At 44.8% G+C, this 12,717-nt stretch overlaps 1 protein-coding gene across 1 annotated transcript in view; it reads right to left on the bottom strand.

The window, feature by feature from the left end:
- Positions 1-2,295: 2,295 nt before the first annotated feature.
- The window catches only part of LOC139268508 (BTB/POZ domain-containing protein 19-like), a 219,879-nt gene continuing 209,457 nt past the window's right edge, over positions 2,296-12,717 (bottom strand). The window contains exons 9-10 of the transcript XR_011594043.1: positions 5,635-5,873; positions 2,296-2,377 (exon numbers count right to left, since the gene is read on the bottom strand). The gene's annotated coding sequence lies outside the window, so the exon portion shown is untranslated. The remainder of the gene's footprint in view (positions 2,378-5,634; positions 5,874-12,717) is intronic.

The raw sequence follows: 12,717 nt of genomic DNA, 5'->3' as shown, positions 1-12,717 counted from the left end.
CGGAAGAAGCGTACAACAAATCAAGCACCCCATCCACCCGTCCCTCCATCCACCATCTGCCCTTCCTGTGACAGAGACAGTAGATCCCACATTGGTCTCATCAGTCCTTTTAGTGTGGAAGCAAGTCATCCTTGACTCCGGGGGACTGCCTAAGAAGAAGAAAAGCAAGAGGATAACTAAACAAAGAGTCAGGGCTATTAGAGACCATAAAGGTAACTTGTGTGTGAAGGCGGACGACGTGGGTATGGTTCTTAATGAATAATTTGCGTCTGTTTTCAGAAAAGAGAGGGGTGATGCAGACTTTGTAACCAGGGAAGAGGAGTGTGAAATATTAGATGAAATAAACATAGTGAGAGAGGCAGTATTAATGGGCTTAGCAGCTTTGAAAGTGGATAAATCCCCAGGCCCGGATGGAATGTATCCCAGGCTGTTAAGAGAAGTAAAAGAGGAAATAGCAGAATCTCTGACCATCATTTTCCAATCGTCTCTGGCTACAGGTGTGGTGCCAGAGGACTGGAGGCCTGCTAATGTTGTACCTTTGTTTAAAAAGGGAGACAGGGATAGACCGAATAATTACAGGCCAGTCAGCCTAATCTCATTGGTGGGAAAATTATTGGAAAAAAGTCTGAGGTGCAGAATAAATTTTCATTTAGAAAGACACGGATTAATCAAGAACAGTCAGCATGGATTGTTAAGGAAAGGTCGTATCTGACGAACTTAATTGAATTTTTTGAGGAGGTAACAAGGAGGATCGATGAGGCTAGTGTGTTTGATGTAGTGTATATGGATTTTAGCAAGGATTTTGATAAGGTCCCACATGTCATCGCTGTGCGCCAACCCCTTTGCGCCCCTTGGGGGGAAATTGCCCCGTGGGACGCGAGGTCGGCGAGGGGTGATGCCACCGACAGCTTTGCGGTGTGAGAAGCTGTGGTAGCTGTGGCGCCCCGGCCACCCTTAAATGGGAGGTGGTAGCGCGGCAGCCGCCATCTTTTTTCAGTTGGCCTGACAATAGCAGCCGCTGGTGTGGCCGGGCTGCCAACATGCAGCCCGCATCCCATCTTGGGTGCCAGGCCGCTGGCCCGGCCAAAACCCTCCCTGGCGGCCCAGTGGGCGCCACTAAAGAGCATACAGAGTTCGCAGCGGCCCGCCCCTTTAAAAAAATGGGAGGTGCGTTGTGAGGCATCAGTGTGACACGGCACGTCCATGCCGCGCTGACGCTATCAGTGCGGCGCTGGTGTGCTGTGCGCGGTGCTGAACATTGCGCCCCGCGAGCGCCATGCGAACGCTTCGTTACCCAGGCAACATTTTCTTTATCAAGGAGCCTAAATCCGTGATGGGGCCGGCGCTACCCGCGCCAATGCAAAAAAAAATCACTTTCAGTGAAATGCCCGCCCCAAACCCAGCGTGGGGCAATTTCAGCCCCTTAATATTTCTTCCGTTTCTGTGGTGTATCCTCGTTTGTCAAGGGATTGACAATATAAGTTATCAGGTTGAAATTGCCAATGTGAACTGGATGCAAGGAATGTTCCCTGCGCCGGAACAAGTACGCCTGAGGACTGATCGAAATTTAACAGGCATTAGGCCCCTAATTTACATATTGACAGCCGGATGCCTAAAAAATGAGCTCCACGAATTTAGAAGTGGGACCAACACCTGTGTAGATGCTCATTGCTAAATTGATACACTTTGTATCTGTTTTACGCCCCATAAAATGGGTAAAACGCATGCTGCTTTCTATCCCAGTATATAAAAGAAAATTCCAGAAAAAACAAAACAAAAACAGATTCCTAAAGCCAAACTGTAATCCTCTATCATCTTCTTATATTCATTCCGGGATGTGGGCGTCGCTGGCCCATCCCTAATTGCCCTTGAGAAGGTGGTGATGGGCTGCCTTCTTGAACTGCTGCAGTCCTTGATGTGAAGGTACTCCCACAGTGCTTTTATTTTGACCCAGCGATGAAGGAACAGCGATATATTTCCGAGTCAGAATGGTATATAACTTGGAGGGGAACTTGCAGGTGATGGTGCTCCCATGCGCCGGCTGCCCTTGTCCTTCTAAGTGGAGAGTTTTCTCCGATTCCCATTGACTTCAGTTTTACTAGGGCTCCTTGATGCCACACTTGGTCAAATGCTGCCTTGATGTTGAGGGCAGTCACTCTCACCTCACCTCTGGAATTCAGCTCTTCTGTCCATGTTTGGACCAAGGCCACGCTGAGGTCTGGAGCCGAGGGTCCTGGCGGAATCCAAACTGGACATCGGTGAGCAGATTATTGGTGAGTAAGTGCCGCTTGAGAGCACTGTCGACGACACCTTCCATTACTTTGCTGATGATTGAGAGTAGACTGATGGAGCGGTAATTGGTCGGATATCATCCTGACTGTAAATTAAAGTTGAACAATAGGATTGTAAAAATTACTCGTTTCATCCCCATAAACAATGCTTGTAGCAGACATTTTGTGAATAATCAGCCTGGGATTTTATTGTGATAATTAAACAAGATCAAATAGTGTTGTTCCTCACTGCCACACACACACTGAGTTTTCCAACAACATTGTTTTGGCTCTTTTTCATTCCCATACTAACAAATCAGCTCGACCCCATCAGCAGCTCACTAAACAACAACTTATATTTATATGACGCCTTTGAAGTAGTAGTAAAGTAGTAAACGTCCCAAGTTGTTAAAAATGCTGGGAATCAGATCAGACTTCTGAAAAAATGATGAGAATGTCCCTTCTAATGGGATTGACTATATCCTGATCCTCTGTGTACACTGTTAATACAACATATGGAATAGTGGTGATGGTGCTAAGATCTGACAGCTGATTAAGGTCAGAGGTTAAAAAGTTGGCCAGCTAGGAGGCTTGCCAGCTGTTTGAATTCCCAATGGATACTTCATTAGGAAGTATTTTTAAACCTGGGAGACAAAAAGGAACCAGAGTGAGGATACAAACCCAGCTGACAATGGAATGCCTGTAATTCAGCTGTCTGTGTTCATAACATGCTGGGTTCTTCTTTAAAGACAACAATTCATTAAAACACAGCAGAAATGTCTGTGCACTCACTAACACACTCACCAAAAGTGTCTAACTTAGTTAAAGGAAAGTTCTTCCATTACACATTGCAGAGCAACTAACTTCCATAGAAATTATGTAGAGTGATGTATAAAATGGTGTATAAAAGCAGTGTTGCAGAGTGGAGGAATGCAGGACTGGTTCTCCACTTCATTGAGGGCCTGACCTCAGCTGCACAGCAGTGGATACATTCCTAGTAGAAGCAGGCACCTCAGGGACACCGAAACATTAAGGAGAAAATTTAAGTTGGAGTTGTCATACTCACAGCTGCAGAGTAGCATTTGCCATGGTCTACACTGGGGATAGAAGAGACGTAAAGGTAGAAATGTCGCATGATCAGCCATGATATTGAATGGCGGTGCAGGCTCGAAGGGCTGAATGGACTGCTCCTGCACCTATTTTCTATGTTTCTATGTTTCTAAATTCATCTCCAGCAGTGGTGCAAAATGGGCGGTATCAGATTGGCCGCTCGTCATACGCAGCATATCGAATGGAACTATCAGGCGCTGTGTATAACGGGCGGCTAATCCGATACCGCCCGTTTTGTGCTAATGTCCGAGATGGATTTCTGCCCCATATACTCCAAAAAAACTTTAAAAATAATTAATGAAATAAATAGCAACTCAGTGGCACAACACAATGGAGATGGGTTTAGGTTCGCAAGACATTGAAAGCAGCATCTCAAGTGGGTAAGGCCATAAAAATCGAATGGAGTACTGGGTTTTATCAAATATAAAAGTCAAGGGGCCCGAAACGGGGCGCATCTACCGCTTTTTGGGCTCCATTACCGCCGCAATCTTTGAGTGGGGAATCCGACCTAAATTCACTGATTTTTGGAAAAAAATGGTTCCCAGCGGTATTGGCCGGCAGGAATCGGGACTTTGCAGTGGTGTAGGTGGGTAGATTGGAGCAGAGTTTCCACCAAGAAATTCACCATGTGTTGATGAGGTCTCAAGGAGCCAGCTGCTCTCTGTTTGCAGCTAGGCCCTGAGAAGGGAAGGCCTTTGACTGGAGGACATGGCTGCTGGACCTGCTGCACCTGTAGCGAGGTGGGCAACCCAGCTTTCAGATGGCGAACTGGAGACACTCATGCAGGCTGTGGAGGGAAGGAGGCGAGTGCTGTACCCCAATGCAGGCAGACCTACTGGGGGGGTTTTTACCAATGCCTGGAGGAAGATAACGGTGGAGGTCTCTGGGACCCCCATTCATGACCGGACTGCCACCCAGTGCAGAAAAAGTATGAATTACAAGGCGGCCCCATGCTAACATAGAGCTCATTGTGTCTGCAGGCTTAACCCTCACTACTCTATTGATTACAGAATGAGGTCCCCCGGGTCATTCGTAATCACGGCGAGTAAAATACTTTTCAAAAGTCGCCAAAAGTTCACACAAGGCTGCAACAGTTTTTGGAACTTCCAATAATTGTTAGAACTCCGCAAAATTTTCGTGCACAAAAATCCCGATCCCACCAAAACTCCTTTCTCCTCCGCTGGCGGTCTCGAGCAGCCCAGCAAAGTGCTCCGACACAAAAAGCTGTCGGGGCACTGTCAGGAAGCAGGTAGGCTTTTTTAAGCTGAATATGTGTTGCGGACGGAGTGGCACGCACTGCAATTGCGTCATTACAGCCGCAACCACAGTACCGTGGTGGAAGTGGGGCGGAAGTCGGCATCGCCGGAAAAAAGGCCTAGCTAAATTTCGTTGGCAGTGGCCATTGGGCCGGAAGTCGGCGGCCGCTTGACTCTGTCGCATGGCCGCCGCAATCCGGCAGTAACGGGCCTTTTTGGGGACCTGAATTTTGGCCCCAAGATATAATGGTGAATCTATACAGAACTTTGGTAAGACCACAGTTGGAATTTTGGGCTTGAGGGTATTGGGCTTTGAGGAAATACAAATCTGAGGGGAGACTTGAAAAACTGGGGCTGTTTTTGTTGGAACAAGATTACAAAGTGATTTGTTGGAGGTGTTTAAAGTTGTCAGGAGATGGGACACAGGCTAGATGGAAATATACTGTTTCAAGCTCAAGTGGTTCAAGTAGACATTCATCATCCCATGGTCATATTTTAAAGAGGAGCAGGGAGCTCTCCTAGTGTCCTGGCTATCATTCATCCCTCAACAACACCACCAAAAGCAAATGAGTCATCCACCTCATTGCTGTTTATAGGACCTTAACGTGTGCAAAAAAATTCCTGCAGCATTTGCCTCCATAAATACAATGACTGCACTTCAAAATAATTCATTGTAGATGAAGTGCTTTGGGACATTCCTGAAAAATCTGATAAAGTGCAAGTGCCTTCTTTTTATAAACATGGCAATGCTGTGTGTATAAAACAGATATTGAATAATGGAGAGTGCCATAATGGCTTGGGGCTGGTTCTAGCATCTAGTAAATGGTGTTGTCATCGTCTGCTTGTTGTAGTGATATTGATGTCTGTTAGATTTTTCTTGTCTGCGTTTCTATAGTTTTGTGAATCTCCACAGACAAATAGCTTGGCATTTGCCTCTCTTGCTTGGTATCTTGCCTATTCAGGGTTTATATATATATATATTTATTTTATTCGCATACTTCAGTGGTTTTCAGTAGCCACAGTGCTGGTTTTCTTCTGTCAACCAAGGAAGAAAATGGCTTAACGTTCTGAAGAAGAGTCCAGACTGAAACAGTGACTGCTTTGCTCTCTGTATGTTTCCACCATTTCAGTTTTGGTTTACTTTATCCTTAGTGTGGCATGTGAGGTGAATGTCTTCCCCTGACATCTCTATATAATCATTGGAAATGCTGGAAACACTCAGCAGGTCAGGCAGCATCTGTGGAGAGAGAAACAACATTAACGATTTAGGGGGATGACCTTTCACTTAGCTTTGATCTTTATACACTTCCAGGTTAACACTGAAAAAGACCTGGTTGAATCTCATTTTGAAAAAAGGCATTCAATTGATGTATAAAATACCCTTTTATCTATAACAATTAAATAAAATTGGACAACGTGCCATCATTAAAAGCCAATACACTGAAAGAGATCTGCACCTGAATGATCTAATAGTGCTACAATATAAATGGCATGGTGCTGGTGCCACCAGTGACCCTAATTATCACCCAGAGATGTTCTTTTTCTAAATGCCAATGACAGCAAATGTAAATGGCCACCTCCGGTGGAGCTCAGCCCATCTATGCAGGCCGGCAATGCAGAGTGTGATCTGAATGAGCCTTTCCCCAATATTGGGAAGAGTCCATAAAGAGAAAATTAAAGAGTTATGATTGCAACTTTAAAAAAACATGCAAGATTGCGCTTTTGCAGTTGTTTCGTATTGCTGCTGGTGCTCAGAAATCTGTACCGCGATATAAATCAATGGAATGCATCGGATCAGGAACTGACACGGACAGAATTGCTTCCAAATGGAGCAGTTGTATACAATACAAAGGCACCTTTACATACACAATGCAATTGGCGGCATGCACACAGTTTTTCTGCCATCAACTGCACATCCAAAGTATAAACAGAGGGGCCTGCAGGGAATCAGTGCAGTGTAAACTCATACAATGTGTCTACGGGTCAGCCTTTAGATTATAGCCACCTGTTCCAGCAGAGTAAACACAGGGATCTGGTTCTGCCTGTTTGTAATCTGGGTATCCATATTACAGTGTAGCCCAACATTCTTAGAGGATGGCACTCACTGTCAAATATTAAATGCGCTTTTACATGAATGGTTTATTTTGTTCCTGTTTGGGACAGCGACTCAGTCCACCACTGCACCCCCTCCCCCAATGCACTCCCCCACCCCCCCCCTATCGGCCCCACCCCCATTACATTTGGTGGTGGTTGCCAGTCTTCATAGATGTGCTGGGCTCCATTTTGTGGCTAGCATCAAGAAATTGTACAATTTGCACTTCCAACGGTTGAGATCGAAGCCTCCAAATATCTTCCCTACTGATACTTTCACTAAAGAAAACAGAGAGCAAAATAAGGGCCATAGAATTGTGTCGAAGTCCACTATTATTCACGAATTAACAAAGTTGGTTCTGTAATTGGTGGAAATACTTGTCACCAGCTCCCTGCATTTACTCTGCTGAAACAGGTGGTCTTCACTAAGGAAGACACAAATAACCTTCCGGAAATACTAGGAGTTCGAGGGTCTAGCGAAAAGGAGGAACCGAAGGAAATCCTTATTAGTCAGGAAATTGTGTTCGGGAAATTGATGGGATTGAAGGCCGATGAATGCCCAGGGCCTGATGAGCTGCATCCCAGAGTACTTAAGGAAGTGGCCCGAGAAATAGTGGATGCATTGGTGATCATTTTTCAACATTCTATTGACTCTGGATCAGTTCCTATGGACTGGAGGGTAGTTAATGTAACACCACTTTTTAAGAAAGGAGGGAGAGAGAAAACGGGGAATTATAGACCGGTTAGCCTGACATCGGTGGTGGGGAAAATGTTGGAATCAATTATTAAAGATGAAATAGCAGCGCATTTGGAAAGCAGTGACAGGATCAGTCCAAGTCAGCATGGATTTATGAAGGGGAAATCGTGCTTGACAAATCTTCTGGAATTTTTTGAGGACATAACTAGTAGAGTGGACAAGGGAGAACCAGTGGATGTGGTGTATTTGGACTTTCAAAAGGCTTTTGACAACCCACACAAGAGATTAGTGTACAAAATTAAAGCACATGGTATTGGGGTAATGTATTGACATGGATAAAAAACTGGTTGGCATACAGGAAGCAGAGAGTTGGAATAAACGGGTCCTTTTCAGAATGGCAGGCAGTGGGGTGCCGCAGGGTTCAGTGCTGGGACCCCAGCTATTTACAATAAACATCAATAATTTAGATGAAGGAATTGAATGTAATATCTCCAAGTTTGCAGATGACACTAAGCTGGATGGCAGTGTGAGCTGTGAGGACGATGCTAAGAGGCTGCAGGGTGACTTGGGCAAGTTAGTGAGTGGGCAAAAGCATGGCAGATGCAGTATAATGTGGATAAATGTGAGGTTATCCACTTTGGTGGCAAAAACAGGAAGACAGAATATTATCTGAATGGTGACAGATTAGGAAAAGGGGAGGTGCAACGAGCCCTGGGTGTCATGGTACATCAGTCATTGAAGTTTGGCATGCAGATACAGCAGGCGGTGAAGAAGGCAAATGGCATGTTGGCCTTCATAACTAGAGGATTTGAGTATAGGAATAGGGAGGCCTTACTGCACTTGTACAGAGCCTTAGCGAGGTCACACCTGGAATATTGTGTTCAGTTTTGGTCTCCTAATCTGAGGAAGTACGTTCTTGCTATTGAGGGAGTACAGCGAAGGTTCACCAGATTGATTCCCGGGATGGCAGGACTGACATATGAGGAGAGACTGGATCGACTAGGCTTGTATCCACTGGAGTTTAGAAGAATGAGAGGGGATCTCATAGAAACATATAAAATTCTGACGGGATTGGATTGGTTAGATGCAGGAAGAATGTTCCAGTTGCTGGGGAGTTCCAGAACAAGGGGTCACAGTCTAAGAATAAGGGGTAAGCCATTTAGGACCAAGATGAGGAGAATCTTCTTCACTCAGAGAGTGGTTAACCTATGAAATTCTCTACCGCAGAAAGTTGTTGAGGCCAGTTCGTTAGATATATTCACAAGGGAATTAGATATGGCCCTCGCAACCAAAGGGATCAAGGGGTATGGAGAGAAGCAGGAAAGGGGTACTGAGGTTGAATGATCAGCCATGATCTTATTGAATGGCGGTGCAGGCTCGAAGGGCCGAATGGCCTGCTCCTGCACCTAATTTCTATGTTTCTATGTTAACTGTAGACCCATTTTATCCCTGAGTCGTAAGTGTTGAATAATCCATATCCTTTTAGTATCAGATTTGTGAAAACTAGAGACAGAAATATGTCTTGACAATTAACCTCATTTATTATTTTTTCAAAAACTCATCTTAAGATTACATGCAGAGCAGTACCTGCAGTTGTACGTCTAGAAAACTCCTGTATAAAGAATTTCCCGGGAATCGTGAGCGATTGTCTGTCCAGGCCTTTCATGGTACCTCTCCTTGAAGGTAGTTAGGATGTTTATCCTTGTCCTAGGATTTTATCCTGAGTTTTGCTTTGTATTCCTTTTTCATACCATTTAAAATACAAGTTTACATTGTCTAATTCTTGCTGAATTTAACTTTGTCAGGCATCTTATGACCCTTCAGTCATCAGACAGATTTCTGAACACACAACCAGAGGGGCTTCATCCTTATCAATATCCTAATCCATGGCCTAAAGTTATCTTCTATCTCCAATGTCATCTCAGCAACTTTTGCTTCCAATTTTTGCTCTTCCTGAACCATGATTTTACCCTGGAGTGCCATTATAATCCAGAGATGGGATCTGCAAGCATAGAGTTTAAGCAAATTCTGATCTACTCATGTGGTTTAACCATAATTGCAACATTAGCTGTTCTGTCTTTGTTCCATAGTAAAAACAATATAAAAACATATCTATATTCTTATAACAGACACTCCGAGCTCCGCTGTTTATAATTGGAGGTACAGCTGATGGCAGAAGAACGGTGCGTCTAGCCAGCTGCACATCTCTGACGTAGGGAGAACATTGCACAGAGCTTGCTTTTCCTAAACAGGAACAAGAAAACCCGTCCAACTATAAAAACTGCTGATAGCAGCTGTTTGATAACAAATTCAATTCATCCTCCCTCATAGAGGAAACTTCAAGCGTAATGCCTTCTAAAATAATGAAACACAATCATCGCCAGGAACACAAAATAGCTGCCACATCAAAAGAACTTGAAAGGCAAATACACACACAAATACAGTAACAAAGGATTTGCAACTGAATGTGAATGAAGTCAGTGACATCGTGAAATCTGAGACTAAATTACTACATGATCAGAAATTCAATATCCTCTTATTTTCTTTGAAATTATTTATTTAGTTGTGTTGTAATGTTCTCCCTATCAATCACTCACATCATTGGCATTCTGCTCTGCTTTATGTCCAATCACTTTTGTTCTAATACAAAGTTTGGAAGTTTTCATTAAAGAGAAAAGGAAAGTTCATGGGAAGTAAATCCTGTCCAAAGTACTCTTACTGGTTATCTCTGACAAATGTTCAAAAAATCTCACCAGTCATATAATGTCCTTGTTGTATTTTAGGCTTCACCAGGATTGTATATATCTTGGTATGGCTCCAATCAAACAACAATAACTTGCATTTATATAGCGCCTTCAAGGCTTCTTCGCCAGCGCCTCCCAAGCCCGCGATCTTTACCGTCTGGAAGGACAAGGGCAGCAGGCGAATGATAACACCTCCACCTCCGTGTTCCCCTCCAACTCACAATCCTGACTTGGAAGTATATCGCCATTCCTTCATCGTCGCTGGGTCAAAATCCTGGAACTGCCTCCCTAACAGCAATGTGGGAGTACCTTCAGCACATGGACTGCAGCATTTCAAGGCGGCGGCTCACCACCACCTTCTCCAGGGCAATAAGAGATGGCCAATAAATATTGGCTTTGCCAGCAACGGCCACATGCCGTGAATGAATAAAAAATGCAGAAAAACATCTCAAGGTGTTTGAGGGAAGTGTACTTCCGAGTGGAAGGTGCAGCCCTCACTGAACGACCATGAGCTGAAACAAGTTACCTCATCCCAGAAAAAAAACTGCCAGCTTAATGTACAGTACTACACTTAGGTGTCAGCTTGGCACAGTGGTGGTCTCTAAATCAGAAGATTGTATGTTCAAGACTAACTCCAGGAGTTGACCATATAATCTAGGCCGACAATTACAGGGGGTGGTCCGACCGATGAGCATCTTGCAGGCGAGTTCCTCTTTTATTTATGTGAAGCAGAACTGCTCCTCCAGCCTCCACAAACCCAGCCTGTGACGCTCACACTCCGGGGCACCCCCTCCATGGATCGGTCCCTCCTCCCACCCAGGAACCTACCTGCCTCTGGCCCGGGGGCTGACCAGGCCACCAGATATCGCACTGGCACAAAACCAACATGCTGCCTCAGGGTTTCCGGCTGCAGAGTGCCCCGCCCCAATACAAATGAGGCCTGGTCCTCAAAATGGACTGAGCCTCCTGGGCACATTCTGCCAGGCAGCCGGCCAAAGGAGAAATCCACCTCTATTACTTCATGCCTGGCCAAAATATATTCTTCAACTAAGACTATCAGAACAGATTTACTGGTCATTTACCTCAGTTGTTGTTTGTGGGACTATGCGATAAGCAATGAAGCAGCCATGAACCCTACACAGCAAGTGATTACACTTTAAAACAAAACAAATTCATTGGCTGTGAAGCTTCTGGGATCAGCTGAGGAGACTGGTACTATATAGAAACATAGAAAATAGGTGCAGGAGTAGGCCATTCGGCCCTTCGAGCCTGCATCGCCATTCAATAAGTTCATGGTTGAACATGCAACTTCAGTACCCCATTCCTGCTTTCTCGCCATACCCCTTGATCCCCCGAGTAGTAAGGACTACATCTAACTCCTTCTTGAATGTATTTAGTGAATTGGCCTCAACAACTTTCTGTGGTAGAGAATTCCACAGGTTCACCACTCTCTGGGTGAAGAAGTTTCTCCTCATCTCGATCCTAAATGGCTTACCCCTTATCCTTAAGACTGTGATCCCTGGTTCTGGACTTCCCCAACATTGGAAACATTCTTCCTGCATCTAACCTGTCTAAACCCGTCAGAATTTAAAAAATTTCTATGAGATCCCCTCTCATTCTTCTGAACTCCAGTGAATACAAGCCCAATTGATCCAGTCTTTCTTGATATGTCAGTCCCGCCATCCCGGGAATCTATCTGGTGAACCTTCGCTGCACTTCCTCAATAGCAAGAATGTCCTTCCTCAAGTTAGGAGACCAAAACTGTACACAATACTCCAGGTGTGGCCTCACCAAGGCCCTGTACAACTGTAGAAACACCTCCATGCCCCTGTACTCAAATCCCCTCGCTATGAAGACCAACATGCCATTTGCTTTCTTAACCGCCTGCTGTACCTGCATGCCAACCTTCAATGACTGATGGACTATGACACCCAGGTCTCGTTGCACCTCCCCTTTTCCTAATTTGTCACCATTCAGATAATAGACTGTCTCTCTGTTTTTACCACCAAAGTGGATAACCTCACATTTATCCACATTATACTTCATCTGCCATGCATTTGCCCACTCACCTAACCTATCCAAGTCACTCTGCAGCCTCATAGCATCCTCTTCGCAGCTCACACTGTCACCCAACTTAGTGTCATCCGCAAATTTGGAAATACTATATTTAATCCCCTCGTCTAAATCATTAATGTACGATATAAACAGCTGGGGCCCCAGCACAAAACCTTGCGGTACCCCACTAGTCACTGCCTGCCATTCTGAAAAGTACCCATTTACTACTACTCTTTGCTTCCTGTCTGCCAATCAGTTCTCAATCCACGTCAGCACACTACCCCCAATCCCATGTGCTTTAACTTTGCACATTAATCTCTTGTGTGCGACCTTGTTGGAGGCATTCTGAAAGTCCAAATACACATCATCTGGTTCTCCCTTGTCCACTCTACTGGAAACATCCTCAAAAAATTCCAGATTTGTCAAGCATGATTTCCCTTTCACAAATCCATGCTGACTTGGATCCATCATGTCACCTCTTTCCAAATGCGCCT

This window comes from Pristiophorus japonicus, chromosome 8 (assembly GCF_044704955.1).
Source record: "Pristiophorus japonicus isolate sPriJap1 chromosome 8, sPriJap1.hap1, whole genome shotgun sequence".
Lineage (NCBI taxonomy): Eukaryota > Metazoa > Chordata > Chondrichthyes > Pristiophoridae > Pristiophorus > Pristiophorus japonicus.
The sequence above is the reverse complement of the archived record's forward strand: the minus strand, read 5'-3'. Positions and strand labels throughout refer to the sequence as shown.